The following is an 18,414-nucleotide window of genomic DNA, read 5'->3' on the forward strand; positions in this document are numbered from 1 at the left end:
GCACCCCGGTTGTACATGCACGAGAACCAGCCCTACCACACATAACCCAGACTCTCATGGATTTTACCCCTACTGCGATGGACAGAGAACAAGCTTCACCCAATCTAACCCCAACCCCAGCAGATAGTAACCCACTTCCTGTTGACACAACACCATCTCCACCATAGAGCTCCCAAACAAGAGCAGTTAGTAATGCAGCTCCAGTGCCCAAAGCGCCAGTACTACCACAACGAACCCCAACTCCACCAGTTAGTACACCTATTCCTGTGGAGGAAGCACAACCAGCCATTCATAGTTTAGCATCTATCGCATTTGATGTTGTTAAATCCTATGTGCGTATCTTCCCATCATGGAAATATTATAATGAAGATGAAGGAAAATGCCAGTTGGAGGTGTTTGTCCAGGAGTTATGTGTAAGTAATGTTATTCATGGCAATTACTTTGCTTTGTCCCATACATTCTACGCCCATGATGGTTATAATACAACAAATTTTCCCATTTTTCTCTATAGAGAAGGACCGATTTGGAAACTTAGGATGAGGTAACATGTGCTAATACCTCTGCTATCTTCAAGAATGCTTGGTGGCGGTATCGGAATTACCTGAAGAAAACGTACTTCACTGGCAAAGAAACTCATCAAATTCCCTTACGTTCTCCTGAGACACATTTACTGGACGATGACTGGGAACGCCTTGTTCTTTACTGGTCCGGAACGAAGAATGTGGTATGGTCTATGAGCTCATTTTATTTTAAGTACTATATGCTTGCGTCTTACTGTACTCTGTTCATGTAGAACAAGTGCTTAAACCTGAAGAACAACTGTTCTCATTTAAGATTCCACTAGGAAACATGCCCGGGCATTGCTACGGGTTGGACGGGCAGTGGTTGTGGAGAGAAGGGTGCACGGTCGATTGCATTTTTTCTTGAATTTAAAGCACGTTCTTAAAGAGTTCAGTTACTAATTCAAAGGATTTTTGAAGTAAGAGCACACATCATGTTTTTCGTCTGACTTCAATATGATGTCTCAATTCACGGTTAGCTGTAATTAGCTCTATTCTAGCTTTCTTTTGTTCTGGTTGCATATTTGTGTATTTTTGACTTTCCCATGCACACTTTTCAATCTTCTGTGTTGACTTCATGTTTGCATATTTGTTCCTCCTTTGTGTGTATTTTTTTTGCAATTGGGGTGAATATTTAATTCTCTTTTTAGTTGACAGGCTTCACAACGCTTTGTCAGTTTTTCCTAATTTTCTCATTGGGCATTCGTGCATACCGCTCTCTATCCCTTTTCCTTCTTTGTTTCTTAGTATCCATGACTCGAGATTGCCATCAGAATTGCTTGCTTGCATGTATACTTATAAATAGAGCATATGTAGTTTCTTATAAATAAATTTAATTACGCTGGACATAAGTATATGTGTTGTTTGCATGCTAGAGTATCATGTTTTTCTTTGGAGTAATTTAGAAAGCAAAAAAATTGTATTAAATTAAGAGCATTGCTATATACATCATGTTTTTATCCGACAAACTTGAGTACGATGTTGTAGATCAGCTTGTCGATGCCTAGTGACAAAGCATACCACACCAGCAGATTAATTATTGCATTGACATTAGATAATAAAAATATCGTAGTGGATGCAATTGTTCTTATTTCTCCATATCAGCAATGTTTGGGTCAAAAGGATGTTTAAGGTGGTTGCCATGTTCCCCGTATAACCTTCAACATAACCATCTTTAGAGACATCAATTATGGCATCTTTTTCCTCATTCGGAACAACAACTTTATCGAGAACAACTAAAGACTCTTTGGCCATAATATGTAAATGCCTATGTTTTCACGTCGATGATTTATTATGCACACGTATAAATCGGGATCAGCGGCTCTCAAATAATGCACTTACATTTTGATTAATTTTTAATGATTTTGTCTTTTTTGTACAAATCTCCTCGAATGTTATTTGACCACCAAACTTTGCAAGTGCCCATAACATTTGTTGATAATTCCCACAAAGTTTTATAATTTTTTTGAAATGTTTTGCTATGTTTTATTGTGTGGGTGCACCGTGGGTGTCACGACCGGATTTTCGGAATATAAATATCCCCGAAAAACGGCCTTTGTGCTCACCAGCCCCAGGATTACTGTTAGCTGATGAGGCACCAACTTGGTACAAGAATTCCAAGAAAGGTACAAAATATGTAGTACAAGACCATTTGTGGTCTAGGAGTACAACACTTGGTTTCTAGTGGTTGATGGCGGAAGCGGTTTGAGGTACATCTGCGTCTATGGGACTCCATTTCCCACAAGAACAGCTGACCAGGATAACTCCTATCTTCGCGAGGCTGCTATCACTTCTGCATGGGTTCCGGGGCTGTCATCCCAATGCTATCTCCATGCGCGAAATCTGGCCAAGAAAATAGCCAGGGACAAGCCAGTGAGTACGTTTGAATGTACTCGCAAACATTAAGAACACGGGTATAATATATCCAAAACATGCTCCGAAAAATATTTTTTACGATGATAACGTCTGTCACAAAATAAACGAAATCCGTGATGCACGCTTGCGGGAAGAAATATGAACATGCAATACTGGAGTAGGAAAAGGGTGCACTGATCGAGTGTCTGAAATGACTCCTCGAAAGGGTGCAAATAAATTAACAATACCGCAGTCGGGCGTCTGAGCGACACCACATAAAGGGCTTATAAAGGATAATTAAATAACAAGTATGCCGCAGTCGGGCATCTGAGCGACACCACATGAAGGGCTTATAAAGGATAAATAACAAAACATGTCGCAGTCGGGCGTCTGAGCGACACCACATAAAGGGCTTATAAAGGATAAATAACAAGCATGCCGCAGTCGGGCGTCTGAGCGACACCACATAAAGCGCTCATAAAGAGTAATCACAGTGAATATCCAGGAGGTAGAACCGTCCCAGGAATACTCAATAATTCAAATAATGTAGATGGTTAGTCCATAATAGTAATAAATATAATCCTCATATGTCACAGGTCATAAACAAAATCTAGTCTAGCCGTTTCTCCATCCGAATACGTTACTATGATCCAGCTTATCCGTGTCTCCATCCAAAAACCGTCACTAGACCCATCTCAGACTGTAGTCCTTACACATGGACATGGCTATCCAAAAAGATATGACCTCTGCAGAGGGTGTACTCTTTTCCCACGAGTAACGGATTTATTTAGTCCATCGGGACTAATTCTGCCTACGGCCTTTTGATTGAAAACACGCCTGACCTGCACACACCAGCTTAACTTACCGGTGTCTGGAATCACCCACAACACCAGTCGAGCCAAACTCTAAGTGGGGAGGCTACAACCTCGACGTAGCATGGGATTAAATTTATATACGCGCGCTCTAAGGGGTGCCCCCCTCTCGGTCCCAACCGGAAACACCCATGCCCCCGGACCAGGTGGCATGCCTACCGGAGGCCTCCGGTATCTTCCACCATGGCCTCTCTGTACGGTGTGTGCTTTGGTAAGGGGTTGACAACTTACTGAACCGTACCCTACCTACGGCAGGGACAAGTGGTAGCACAAAACAGGTAAGGGAAGGATTACTGAACACGACTCGACCTACGACCGACTCAGGAGGTCCAAGTGTTCTCCGAATAATTAGCATAACCAAAATATTTCCAAAGACAGACAGAGTCATCGCTCATCAAAACTCATCATGCCATACCGGACACACTCGTCCCGACGAGGAACTAGGGACAAGCTCGTGTCTACCCACGACCACGACTTTCCCCGCTTCCTTCCGGTATGCATGAGGAGCTCACGAGGATGATCATTATCACCATCATATCATTTAATAACAGCAAGGTATCTCCAGTATGCACTCATGCGTGTGACTTTATCGTTACATAGAATTAACGTATGCTCCAAGTCAAGGTGGTGTTGTAACCGTATCAAAACACCACACAAAATATTATGCCAGAGTTCAGAAATGCTTGCCTTCAAGAGTATGCAAAGGGTGCACTTTTGAAAGCTTTCTCTTCTCTCCATTTCCTATTTTGAAAAATATTCAAATAACAAATAGTTCAAACACAGTACAAAAAGTTGTCCCAAATATTTTTGAAATAAATCTTAAAATAAACTAGATGAAATTTGAGAGAGGTAGGAAAAAGAATCAACTCATTTGGAGTTTTATTTTAAAAGATATAGCCAGTCAAAGTTTGGTCAAATCTCTGTTTTTTTAAATAAAACAGAAAAAGAAAACGTCTCGGGGGAGAATACGCTTTCGCAGCATAGAAAACGTACTCAGGCGTTTACGCGACCACTCAAGCCAGCGTGGGTGGCGCGGGGGTCACTGACAGTGGGTCCAGAGGGCCCACTGGTCAGGTTTGACCATTCTCCCCTCTCCCTCCTCTCCTCTGCCCGAACGGGAGCGGGACTCCGGCGATCGCCGGCGACGAACGGCGGCTCCTCGAGGGCACCTGAGGGCAGGGATGAATCCGCCAGACCGGGGCGGTCCTCTCGGTGGTCGCTGGGTCGACGGTGATGGGAGGAGTCGCCGGCGGCGAGCTCCGCGGCGGAGGGGGCTACGGGAGTGAAGTGGTTTTTGGGCTTCGGTGGTTTTTGATCGAGGCTGAGGCGCTGGGCAGCTCCGCAAGGACGAGGGGAAGTGGTTGGTGGCGCTGGATGGGCGAGGGGGCGTCTCGTTGCGACGAATGGCACCAGAAGGCAGCGGCGGCCGAACCAGCCGGAGTTGGGGAAGATGGCCTTGTCCGGTCAATCCACTGCTTGGGGAGCTCTAGGGGGAAGGCTGGAGGTCGCCTGAGCGCTCGGAGGGGCTCGGGGTCTCCTTTTATAGGCGCTCGAGGCTGGTCCCGTGGCGGCCGTGGATAAGAACGCCGGCGACCGCGGTGCTGTAGCTGCAGGGCGACGTGGCGGCGACGAGCGCGTGCCGACGAGCTTCAGGATAAGCTTGAGCTGCTCACTGGGGCAGCTGGCGCGCTGGTGTGGATTGGGCGGCGCTGACCATGGCAGAGGCTCGCTGCCGACGCCGGCGTGCCGCCAAAAGCTCTGCCAGCGGCGCTGTAGGGCGCCAGGGGTGGCGTGGAGAGTGGGCGAGCTTAGTGCGGTTCTGCAGGGGCCAGGGAAGGGACGCGACGAGGGCGGCAGTGCGGCGCGGCGGCTCGGTGCGCGCGCGTGAAAAACGTGCGCTCTGGGCGCGCCCAGAGCAGAGCGCGCACGGGACATGCTCGACGAAATGCCAGGACAGCCTAGAGCGCGAGGGGGAGGCTGGCAACTAACAGGGCTAGGAAAGGGAAAGCTAGGAGCTTAGTGGACATGGTTGCTGGGTCAGTGGAACAAGATCATAGTGCAAACTAGGAAACATGCCCAAAACTGACTGTGCACGCCAAGTGTTCGACAGAATGCCAAGTGCATCTAGGCAACTCTTGGGGTGGCCAAAATCTCCAGATCAGGGTCTCTCTAGATGTAGGAGATGATGGCAAGGTCATTTGGGCAAAACCAGAAACTTGCTAGTGCAAGTTTTACAAAACTACAGTTTTGGACAGAAAGAAAGAGGTCTCAATGCATGCACTAAAAATCCTCCAATGGGTCCATACACTTGGACCTAAGGGTTTTGCAGGGAGGGCTACAAGAAGGAAAAAGCTCAGGGTCACTAGAGCAAAATAAAGTAGGGTTGCAGTACAAATCACAAAACTGGACCAGAATGAAAAAGAGGTTGTTTCACTCAAAACTTCCAAAGAACATCACTGGGTTTTAGCATAAAGTTTAATTATATGCATCTACTGACATCTCCAAACACTTGGAAGAATTTTTAAAGAAATATTTAAATAGGTAGTAGTGCAAAAATGCCTACTGGACCAGATTTGAAAAGTTGACGTAGAGCTCAAAATCTCCAATAACCAACAAATATTTCTGCATAAAAGTGATGTGGAAACCTCACATGACATCCCCTAATTTTGGTGGAATTTTTAAAAGTATTTATTAAGTGGTTGCAGTGCAAAACAGGCTCCAAAACTTGTGAAAGATCATTTAAAAGAATAAAGTTCAGGGAAAGGCAAATCTTGCAATTAAATCCACTGAATAGGAATTGTTTTATAGAGAGAGCATATAAGTCCCATAATACTTTTGGAAAGTTCCACTTGAGGTAAAAACCCATAATATCAAAAGATAAATCTAGACAAATGGAAAAATTTTATTTCCTGGTAAAAATTTTAATTAATAAAACAAGGTCAAAATTTTGGGGTGTCACAACACCACCCCCCTTAAGAAAAATCTCGTCCTCGAGATTTGTTGAAAGCTGTTTTGAACGAACATTTCACTTACCAAAAGAAATCATTCAACTGTGCAATAAAAAAAATGGCTACAGTGAGAAGGCAATTAGTGGTGGAAAACCACAGTGTGGTAAACTGGCGTTGCGTGTAAAATCCAAGGTCGGGGAAAACGAGATATTTCTACAGTAATTCAGAATAAATTTCTAAATTACTAAAACACGCTGGTCGCACCCGAGAGCACAGTGCTCCCTCTGGCTGACAGGTGGACCCGGGGCCCACTGTCGACCTCTTCTTCTACCTCTGGTTCTCTCTTCTCTCCCGCGTGCTCTCCCACGCTTCCTCCACCGGCGACGCCTAGCGCGTAGGGAATCTAGGCCGTACTGCGGTAGTGCGCGGCGTGCTAGCTGCCGGTGCAGCGTGCACTCACCTCGCGGGCCAGTGCACTGTCGGCATTGCTCGCGGACTCACCTCCGAACACCGGCGATCGAGCGACGAGTGGCGCTGGTGGACCTCGCCCACCGTACACCGATCTCGAGCTATAAAACGATCGCGGTGCTCCTCTCTTCTTCCTCACACCTGGCCTTGCTTCTACTTCTCCTTCCTTCTCCTCCATTGCTGCTAGCAGGAGCTCGGGACGAGGCTCTAATGGCGGAGGCGATGCCGGACTGGTACGTGGTCCTGGTGTGTGGAGGTTTGGCGGTGCTGCTGGGGCTCTCCGTGCTCCTGTGCGCGATGATCCTTGACGATCGTCGTGATGCTGCCGCTCGAGTGTTAGCTCTTCGCGGTGGCGACGATCATGAGGATTAGGTGCGGCTTCGAGTGCTGACTGCCGTCGGTGTGCTGGGGCAACTCGCGCCCTAAAGATTTCTCACAAATCTCTCTTATCGAGACTGTGGTGTCCTCGGGTGTGATCAGTTAGGCGCCAAAAACGTGCACGAGGATTTGTAATAAGCGTACGGGGTCGAGTGGTTGTGGTTGTGAGTCTGCTGTTACGGTGCTGTGCGAATAAAAATCTATGTCGTGAAGATATATACGTTGCAGCAACTCGGGGGAAAGAAAATCTCACTACCAAATTTATCGCGAGCGAAAATAAAATCAGTTAAAACAAAAATAACAGCAGTAAAACTGCTCACATAAATGAAACCAAAAATCGGATCCATCGCACAAATTTTGGATACCACGAACAAGTTACAGCATAAAATAAATACTGGGATAATAAATACAGCGGCGACGTTCATAAAGAAAACGGCAGAAAGACAGGGTCCTGAGAAAACGCCTCTGGTACTGGGGCACACTCTTCTTCTATCGGGGGAAGCGGGTTGACCAGTCGATGGATGCGCCTCTCCTGGTCAGGCCTCAGTGGTCTGCCAATAACGATCCGAGGATTTAAATCAGCGAGGCTCTGGAGATAACCCATCACCCGCTGAGTCAAACGCTCCTGAGCAATAACGTGCTGGGCAAGGTTGGCCAGTACTGGATCTCTCTCAATTCGTCCACCGGGAAAAGATGCAACTTCTCCGGGTGCTGCACGACTCGGAAAATAATAATATCCTCGTTCGCCGGCATAGGGCACCGCGAATCGAAGACGAGCGAGCGCCTCGTACGCAGCAGCTTCTATGGCCATATGCGGAGTCGGCCTGGATTTCCCCACGAAGGAAATTTTCGTTGGGTCTTGGTTTGGGTATGCGGGAGGGATGTGCACCACTGCCCAATACTTCGAGGTGGATGGGGTGATCCTCGATTTGAGCAACTCGTACTGGGGTGGATGGGTGGCACTCATGGTACTGCAGGTAAAAATCCCACAATAATTTAACAAAACTACCCGGGGTTGCGTCTGGGGTTCTCAGATAAATACTGGGGGTCGGCATGGCAAAGAAATGGCTGTGAGCGTTGTGCACAAGGTGAGGGGTACTTGGCAAGGTCACGAGGTGGCCTTTATATAGCATTGGGGCTGGGTTATCTACCGTGGTGAAGGGTAACTGGTTGTCGATCCTGTTCTTGGGTCAATGCCACATATATACATATCACATAAATGTGACGCATTGCTGTGGGTGCCGTCGGGGTTGGTCTTGGTAGCTACGCCCGATATAAAAAAAACGCAACTGTACGCCAACGTACATATGCATAGTTACTACTCCCAAAAAAAATAGGGACGCTCAAGCCGACAGCATTTAATAAAAGCGATACAAGATCACACCATTACAAAGCGTAGGAAAACTGAGGCTCGATACTACTCGAGCGACTTAGTCTACTTCGTTAATGTCCAAGTGGGCTGGCCTGGTGGACGCCGGGGTTTCTCCACGGGTCTCACTGTCGGGATTTGTTGGTTGAGGTTGAGGGGCTGGAGGGTCAGGGTAGTGGTGATGACCATCGCGGGGGTTGCTGGCCACAATCCCGTTGGAACGGGTTCCCAAAAGGCGACGAAGCGCTTCTGGGGACACCAAAGCACTCTGGTTGATGGCTGGGGCAGACCTCAAGGGATCGATCGGGTGTCCGAACAGCACGACTGGGTTGTCGGCGTCGGGCTCCGTTTCTCCTCTCGCCGGGACTCGGCGAACCAGCTCTCCTCGAGCTGCGATCAGATCAAGGGTGACTTGATCAAACAGTTGCTCTAGTACACTTACATAGCGCACCAGATGCAACAGTGCAGGATCTGTCTCGTGATCTCCGTTGGCAACCAGGGGCGGCCTACCATACCCGTCACGACTGGGGTAGTAGTAGAACGAGCGACAATTCACTCTGGGCGACAAGTGCCGGAGTTGAACTATAGCTTCTCGGGCTGCCAGTTGGATGGCTTGTGGCTCAAAGGAAGTTGTCCTTCCAGTGAACCTGTAGGGGCGTTCTGGCGACAGACCCCTACCATAGATGTGCACAGTGGCCCAGTACTGACGGCTCTCACCGTACATGGGTCCTTGGTACACAACATATTCAGGAGGCTCTTCTAATGCATAGGCACGGCGGGTGAGGTTTGCGAGCATGGTCACAAAACCTCCCAGGTTGGTTGCTGTGGTCTCATTGTGAACAATGGGGCCAGGCATCGTGGCTTGGTTTGGAAAAGAGGCTGTGCTGTGCTGGGTTGAGGCTAGCGTGCCCTTTTTATAGGAAAAGGGGACGGAGTCTTCCTTCGCACGCTTGCGAATGAGACGTGTTAGGTATCGGTCACTGGCGCGTAATCGACGGGCTAGGCTGATAGGTTGGGCACCGTCTGCCGAAAGGCGTCGGGTCACTGTGGGGCTATCTTACACGAGAAGCTTGGCCAGGGTTAGGTTAAGGTCTGGTGGTTTGGTTAACCTAGGTTTATTGATCTGGCTAAGATAGGATTAGCCAATGGTCACCCTTGCTCTGATACCAAGTCTGTCACGACCGGATTTTCGGAATATAAATATCCCCGAAAAACGGCCTTTGTGCTCACCAGCCCCAGGATTACTGTTAGCTGATGAGGCACCAACTTGGTACAAGAATTCCAAGCAAGGTACAAAATATGTAGTACAAGACCATTTGTGGTCTAGGAGTACAACACTTTGGGACTCCATTTCCCACAAGAACAGCTGACCAGGATAACTCCTATCTTCGCGAGGCTGCTATCACTTCTGCATGGGTTCCGGGGCTGTCATCGCAATGCTATCTCCATGCGCGAAATCTGGCCAAGACAATAGCCAGGGACAAGCCAGTGAGTACGTTTGAATGTACTCGCAAACATTAAGAACACGGGTATAATATATCCAAAACATGCTCCGAAAAATATTTTTTTACGATGATAACGTCTGTCACAAAATAAACGAAATCCGTGATGCACGCTTGCGGGAAGAAATATGAACATGCAATACTGGAGTAGGAAAAGGGTGCACTGATCGAGTGTCTGAAATGACTCCTCGGAAGGGTGCAAATAAATTAACAATGCCGCAGTCGGGCGTCTGAGCGACACCACATAAAGGGCTTATAAAGGATAATTAAATAACAAGTATGCCGCGGTCGGGCGTCTGAGCAACACCACATGAAGGGCTTATAAAGGATAAATAACAAAACATGCCGCAGTCGGGCATCTGAGCAACACCACATAAAGGGCTTATAAAGGATAAATAACAAACATGCCGCAGTCGGGCTTCTGAGCGACACCACATTAAGGGCTCATAAAGAGTAATCACAGTGAATATCCAGGAGGTAGAACCGTCCCAGGAATACTCAATAATTCAAATAATGTAGATGGTTAGTCCATAATAGTAATAAATATAATCCTCATATGTCACAGGTCATAAACAAAATCTAGTCTAGCCGTTTCTCCATCCGAATACCGTTACTATGATCCAGCTTATCCGTGTCTCCATCCAAAAACCGTCAAGAGACCCATCTCAGACTGTAGTCCTTACACATGGACATGGCTATCCAAAAAGATATGACCTCTGCAGAGGGTGTACTCTTTTCCCACGAGTAACGGATTTATTTAGTCCATCGGGACTAATTCCGCCTACGGCCTTTTGATTGAAAACATGCCTGACCTGCACACACCAGCTTAACTTACCGGTGTCTGGAATCACCCACAACACCTGTCGAGCCAAACTCTAAGTGGGGAGGCTACAACCTCGACGTAGCATGGGATTAAATTTATATATGCGCGCTCTAAGGGGTCGACCCCCTCTCGGTCCCAACCGGAAACACCCATGCCCCCGGACCAGGTGGCATGCCTACCGGAGGCCTCCGGTATCTTCCACCATGGCCTCTCTGTACGGTGTGTGCTTTGGTAAGGGGTTGACAACTTACTGAACCGTACCCTACCTACGGCAGGGACAAGTGGTAGCACAAAACAGGTAGGGGAAGGATTACTGAACACGACTCAACCTACGACCGACTCAGGAGGTCCAAGTGTTCTCCGAATAATTAGCATAACCAAAATATTTCCAAAGACAGACAGAGTCATCGCTCATCAAAACTCATCATGCCATACCGGACACACTCGTCCCGACGAGGAACTAGGGACAAGCTCGTGTCTACCCACGACCACGACTTTCCCGGCTTCCTTCCGGTATGCATGAGGAGCTCACGAGGATGATCATTATCACCATCATATCATTTAAAAACAGCAAGGTATCTCCAGTATGCACTCATGCGTGTGACTTTATCGTTACATAGAATTAACGTATGCTCCAAGTCAAGGTGGTGTTGTAACCGTATCAAAACACCACACAAAATATTATGCCAGAGTTCAGAAATGCTTGCCTTCAAGAGTATGCAAAGGGTGCACTTTTGAAAGCTTTCTCTTCTCTCCATTTCCTATTTTGAAAAATATTCAAATAACAAATAGTTCAAACACAGTACAAAAAGTTGTCCCAAATATTTTTGAAATAAATCTTAAAATAAACTAGATGAAATTTGAGAGAGGTAGGAAAAAGAATCAACTCATTTGGAGTTTTATTTTAAAAGATATAGCCAGTCAAAGTTTGGTCAAATCTCTGTTTTTTTAAATAAAACAGAAAAAGAAAACGTCTCGGGGGAGAATACGCTTTCGCAGCATAGAAAATGTACTCAGGCGTTTATGCGACCACTCAAGCCAGCGTGGGTGGCGCGGGGGTCACTGACAGTGGGTCCAGAGGGCCCACTGGTCAGGTTTGACCATTCTCCCCTCTCCCTCCTCTCCTCTGCCCGAACGGGAGCGGGACTCCGGCGATCGCCGGCGACGAACGGCGGCTCCTCGAGGGCACCTGAGGGCAGGGATGAATCCGCCAGACCGGGGCGGTCCTCTCGGTGGTCGCTGGGTCGACGGTGATGGGAGGAGTCGCCGGCGGTGAGCTCCGCGGCGGAGGGGGCTACGGGAGTGAAGTGGTTTTTGGGCTTCGGTGGTTTTTGATCGAGGCTGAGGCGCTGGGCAGCTCCGCAAGGACGAGGGGAAGTGGTTGGTGGCGCTGGATGGGCGAGGGGGTGTCTCGTTGCGACGAATGGCACCAGAAGGCAGCGGCGGCCGAACCGGCCGGAGTTGGGGAAGATGGCCTTGTCTGGTCAATCCACTGCTTGGGGAGCTCTAGGGGGAAGGCTGGAGGTCGCCTGAGCGCTCGGAGGGGCTCGGGGTCTCCTTTTATAGGCGCTCGAGGCTGGTCCCGTGGCGGCCGTGGATAAGAACGCCGGCGACCGCGGTGCTGTAGCTGCAGGGCGACGTGGCGGCGACGAGCGCGTGCCGACGAGCTTCAGGATAAGCTTGAGCTGCTCACTGGGGCAGCTGGCGCGCTGGTGTGGATTGGGCGGCGCCGACCATGGCAGAGGCTCGCTGCCGACGCCGGCGTGCCGCCAAAAGCTCTGCCAGCGGCGCTGTAGGGCGCCAGGGGTGGCGTGGAGAGTGGGCGAGCTTAGTGCGGTTCTGCAGGGGCCAGGGAAGGGACGCGACGAGGGCGGCAGTGCGGCGCGGCGGCTCGGTGCGCGCGCGTGAAAAACGTGCGCTCTGGGCGCGCCCAGAGCAGAGCGCGCACGGGACATGCTCGACGAAATGCCAGGACAGCCTAGAGCGCGAGGGGGAGGCTGGCAACTAACAGGGCTAGGAAAGGGAAAGCTAGGAGCTTAGTGGACATGGTTGCTGGGTCAGTGGAACAAGATCATAGTGCAAACTAGGAAACATGCCCAAAACTGACTGTGCACGCCAAGTGTTCGACAGAATGCCAAGTGCATCTAGGCAACTCTTGGGGTGGCCAAAATCTCCAGATCAGGGTCTCTCTAGATGTAGGAGATGATGGCAAGGTCATTTGGGCAAAACCAGAAACTTGCTAGTGCAAGTTTTACAAAACTACAGTTTTGGATAGAAAGAAAGAGGTCTCAATGCACGCACTAAAAATCCTCCAATGGGTCCATACACTTGGACCTAAGGGTTTTGCAGGGAGGGCTACAAGCAGGAAAAAGCTCAGGGTCACTAGAGCAAAATAAAGTAGGGTTGCAGTACAAATCACAAAACTGGACCAGAATGAAAAAGAGGTTGTTTCACTCAAAACTTCCAAAGAACATCACTGGGTTTTAGCATAAAGTTTAATTATATGCATCTACTGACATCTCCAAACACTTGGAAGAATTTTTAAAGAAATATTTAAATAGGTAGTAGTGCAAAAATGCCTACTAGACCAGATTTGAAAAGTTGACGTAGAGCTCAAAATCTCCAATAACCAACAAATATTTTTGCATAAAAGTGATGTGGAAACCTCACATGACATCCCCAAATTTTGGTGGAATTTTTAAAAGTATTTATTAAGTGGTTGCAGTGCAAAATAGGCTCCAAAACTTGTGAAAGATCATTTAAAAGAATAAAGTTCAGGGAAAGGCAGATCTTGCAATTAAATCCACTGAATAAGAATTGTTTTATAGAGAGAGCATATAAGTCCCATAATACTTTTGGAAAGTTCCACTTGAGGTAAAAACCCATAATATCAAAAGATAAATCTAGACAAATGGAAATTTTTTATTTCCTGGTAAAAAATTTAATTAATAAAACAAGGTCAAAATTTTGGGGTGTCACAGTGGGTGCGCTGAGCTGGGGTGTAGAAAAACCACTTTCGTACTTCATTGGGTGTCAAAAACACAAACATATGCAAATCCAACTTAAAAAAGAATGCATGCCCATCGAGAATCAAGCATCAAGCGATTTCAAGCGGCTGTAGACATATTCTACCAAGTGTCTCGCGCGAACGAGGCGTGTCATCTGGCACACACACACCGCTGTTCCTCCTCGACCTTATATCTCCTCAGCCACCCCTTCTCCCCATCCCTGATTCCCTTTCCTCTCTTCTCTCCCCTTGTCTCTATCCAGCGGGGAACCCCAATGTTGCGCAAGCACGAGCCACCGCCAAGGCTTCTGCAAACTGGAGCCACATCCACCAACAACCATGCTTCTGCAAGCACAAGGATGCAAGGCCGCTCACCGGCGGGCGTGCCGGTGCCGCAAAGCCACTCGCTGGAAGCATCTGTTGCTACGATGGCGGCCGACGGATGTGACGTTGCGAGGATGCCGTGACGATGCTCCGACAGGCGAGACTCCATCTCGAGTCAATTGTAAATGATGACGCTGCCGGTTTTGATCCCGATTTCCTCTGAGTTGGTTGTGCCAGCAAGGCTCTTCTTCCCGACCTGAGCTGCTGCTGGCATGTCGCCGAGGCGGCAACCACTCCCCATCGCTGGCTGGCTCTCGGCAAGACGCTATATTTGTTCTCGTGCACGCCTCATATCCTCCTATGCCCTAGTTATCTTTATTTTCATCTGGAAGATGTCTCTCCTATTGGTCCATGTACGCTCGAGGCTGCTTGCGAATTTGAATTCAATGGCATATATAAATTGGTATGATGGGACATAACAAAGCAAGGTGGTACTATTTGATAGCAGTTTGAATCAGTTTTTTGTATGCAATAATGGGCTAGCTCGGTTGAACGTAGCCATCAAGGACGTAACAGAAGTCGAGGAGAGTTCAATTCCTAGAACCAGTGGAATTTTTTTGCCTCTCTCTGGATTGCCTGGGTCGCCACTACAGTAGGCCGGCCGCCATGTCTCGTCTGGATTCTACGGGCTAAGGCCCAGGTGGGCAACGGGTGACCTGAGCGCTTACGAAAGAGAAAAAGACCGGAAAACAGACGGACGAACTACCGATGATCACATGAATAGTACCACCTCGGATGTAGAAAATAATACAGGTAAAAAAACTGAAAGCGTAAATTTACGGCAAGAAGCGTATTGTGACGGTGAACCCACGGAGTCAATCCGTGCTTTATTTATTATTATTAGGGCGAGGTTGCTATCGTGCATACTGCTTTGCTCTTGTATCACTGTATTTACTCATACAAACTTATTTTTAAATTGAACTATCCAATGGAAACTGCAATGGCACAACAGGTATGTTTACGCATGTTTCTTTAACAGGTTTGCTCTTATAAATAGCTCTGTTGATTTCAATTTTAGTTGTGTATACAGTTGACTTCTCATATCATGCACATTACTAGCATCATAACAGGGCCAATAGTGTTGTTGTACATGTAGACCCGTGGTACCCATCTGAAATCTTGTTGTGCCGTTTAGTTTCCCACGCTTTGTATTCTTTCAGTGCTGCTTTCTCTTGAACTGATATGATTTGAACCGTGTCTCTATTTTGATTTGGCAAGACAATGCAGTGACCATAGGACATAGATATATGTTTGTTTGATGCTTTTATAATGTACTACTTGGCAATAGAAGATTTGGTAGTTTAATCTTGTCCACCTTACTAATGAACTGGTTCACCGAAATGAGTTTCATATACTAGTACATGCTAAACCTGTTATGTGTCTGCTTGTTTCTTCTTTTAGAATGCTGACAAAATATTGGGGAAGAGTGCCTTATTAAGCAATGATAAAGGAAGTAATACAGATAAGGTTCAGGATCATGAGACATCCTTGTTGGTCTCCAACAAAGCTGATAAAGCACCTAAGGCAAACTATCTTGAAGACAGTGAGGCGACCCCAAAGTCCTGTCTTGGTTTACTGTTCGAGTTACTGGCCACTACCGCTTGCACAAGCTATTCAAACTCACTATCTGAATCAGTTCAGTTTCTTGAGTCTCAACTACAAGCGGAAAGACATCGATCAGCTATGCTGCGACAAGAAGCGGAAGGACTGCGGAAGTCCCTGGAGCATTCAGATGCATAATTTCTGGTGTAACAACAAGCGTTGGAGGATTTTAGCGCCAAACAGGACAAAGCTAATAAGCTTGCTAAGCTTATTGCCAGCATGGTGGATACCCAGGATAACGTTTCTTGAGCTCTTCTGAAGTTGTTTCAGTTATGGACTTGTTTTTCTCCTGCGTTTATTTGCACTGGTGGCCAATTTTGACGGCCAGTGTATGTATATGCTGCTTTGTTCCCTATATTTGCACTGGTGGCGAACTTTGATGCCCAGTGGATGTAATATGTGTAATAGTTGTAATAGGCTAGCGTTAGTTTCTTGCTTATTTATTTCCTTATTGTCTTGTTTAGTTGTTTGCTTGTAGTCACTGCAGTTCTTTTTCCGTGATTTTTAGTGGCCACAATAACCTAGTTGTGGTAACTAGGCCACAATAATCATGGCAACACATGGACTGTTGTAACAATGGGCCTCCTGCGGGCCATAGGATCCATGGGCCTTCTATGGGTCATAGGATCCATGGGCCTTTTACGGGCCGTAGGATCCATGGACTTTGTACGGGACGTAAGATCCATGGGCCTTCTACGGGTCGTAGGATCCATTGGTCTTCTACGGGCCGTAGGATCCATGGGCCTTCTACGGGGCGTATAATCATTTCACCAAACATGGGTCGTACTATTCGTGGACCATAACGGGTTGTTAATAGGTCGTATTTGATAACGCTATGAAAACAGCCCAACGGGTTAACATGCCACAAACGGGCCGAATGTAACCACGGGCTGTATTTGGCCCACAAACGGAACATGCCAGTAACGGACCGTATCTAACCGAATTCTAGAAATGAGCCCAAGAATAAATGGGCCCTTAGAAGGCGAAAGTTAACACACGCTGGAAACGGCTGACAGAATAATGGGTCATTAATGGGTATAAAACGATACACTGTTCATTATGGGCCAGTTTCATGTCGGGCCTTTAATGGGTCGAGAGTTACAAAGGGCCTCATATGGGCCGAAAGACATCATGGGCCATACATGGGCCGGAAGTTACAATGGGCTGGAATCATATTGGACGACACAGATGAAGCTACTGGGCTTAATTCCGATAGGCCGTAACGGGCCGGTAGTAAGCGGGCCGTAAATGGGCTATATACGAAAAGGCCGTTAACATGCTTTCCGTGGGCCGGCTCGTTACCTTTTGACCAAGTCAAACGGGTTGGCCTTTTCACTGGAATGGGCCTCTGTTGCGCCGTGCCATGTGTCGATGTATCATACGCACCTCCTGTCCAATGAGTGGATGACATCTGTCTGAACGTTGAGCCGACACGTGTTTCCTCCGGCCAATGAGAATTTTACACGTGGAAAAATCCCATTGGTCCGAGCTGTTAACGGGTTATCGGATCCAAAACCAGACCCGATAGCTTAACGGCTTCCCGTTACGGTGGATGCCACGTGTCGGTCACCCTTGACGAAAGCACTTCTATGATGCGGGATTTATCGTCATGGAAGTGGACACTTCCGTGATGATAATTTTGGTAATGTCATGGAACACTTCTACGACAGCACAGGTATGACTATCTTCATTCTGTCATAAATTTGTCATGGATGTACATGCATGACAGAAAACGTGACCTACTATGACAAACATGTATCATCACGGAAGTGTCTTTTTTTTGTAGTGATGTTAGTGGTTAGGAAACCTTAACCATCTTTGATCAACGAGCTAGTCTAGTAGAGGCCCACTAGGGACATGGTGTTTGTTTATGTATTCACACATGTATCAAAGCTTCCGATCAATACAATTCTAGCATGAATAATAAACTTTATCATGAATAAGGAAATATAAAATAACAACTTTATTATTGCCTCTAGGGCATATTTCCTTCAAAACTCTATGTCAAACTCGGCACCACCAATGTGATCTATCTAGTGCCACCGAGTTCACTTAACCTAGCCACTGCCAGAAACCCTAGACAATACGGTCTCACCGATACGGATATCGGTCACTCCGAGATGGCCTTGCAAACTCTCTATTGCCTATTGTAATTATTTTGGTCTCAACGAAATGTGAATCGGTCCCACCAAGTTTACTTGACCAACTCTCTATTTGCTCTTTACTGAAATCGGTCTCACCGAGTTCATACAATCGGTCTCACCGAGATGAGGGTTTGCACATCGGTCCCACCTAGTTGATCATGTCGGTCCCACCGAGATTCCTAACGTTCACATTTTGAACTGAATCGGTCCACCGAGTTCTTCTATTCGGTCTGACCGAGTTGGGTCAAATGTGTGTCACGGTTGGATTTTGTGTCAAGGCTATATATACTCCTCCACCCCCTTCTCCATTTGAGAGAGAGCCATCAGAACGTGCCTACACTTCCACTACTCATTTTCTGAGAGAGAACCACCTACTCATGTGTTGAGACCAGGACATTCCAATCCAACCACAAGAATCTTGATCTCTAGCCTTCCCCAAGTTGCTTTCCACTCAAATCATCACTACAAAAAAAGACACTTCCCTGATGATACGTGTTTGTCAC

The sequence above is a fragment of the Aegilops tauschii genome, chromosome 4, assembly GCF_002575655.3.
Source record: "Aegilops tauschii subsp. strangulata cultivar AL8/78 chromosome 4, Aet v6.0, whole genome shotgun sequence".
Taxonomy (NCBI): Eukaryota; Viridiplantae; Streptophyta; class Magnoliopsida; order Poales; family Poaceae; genus Aegilops; species Aegilops tauschii.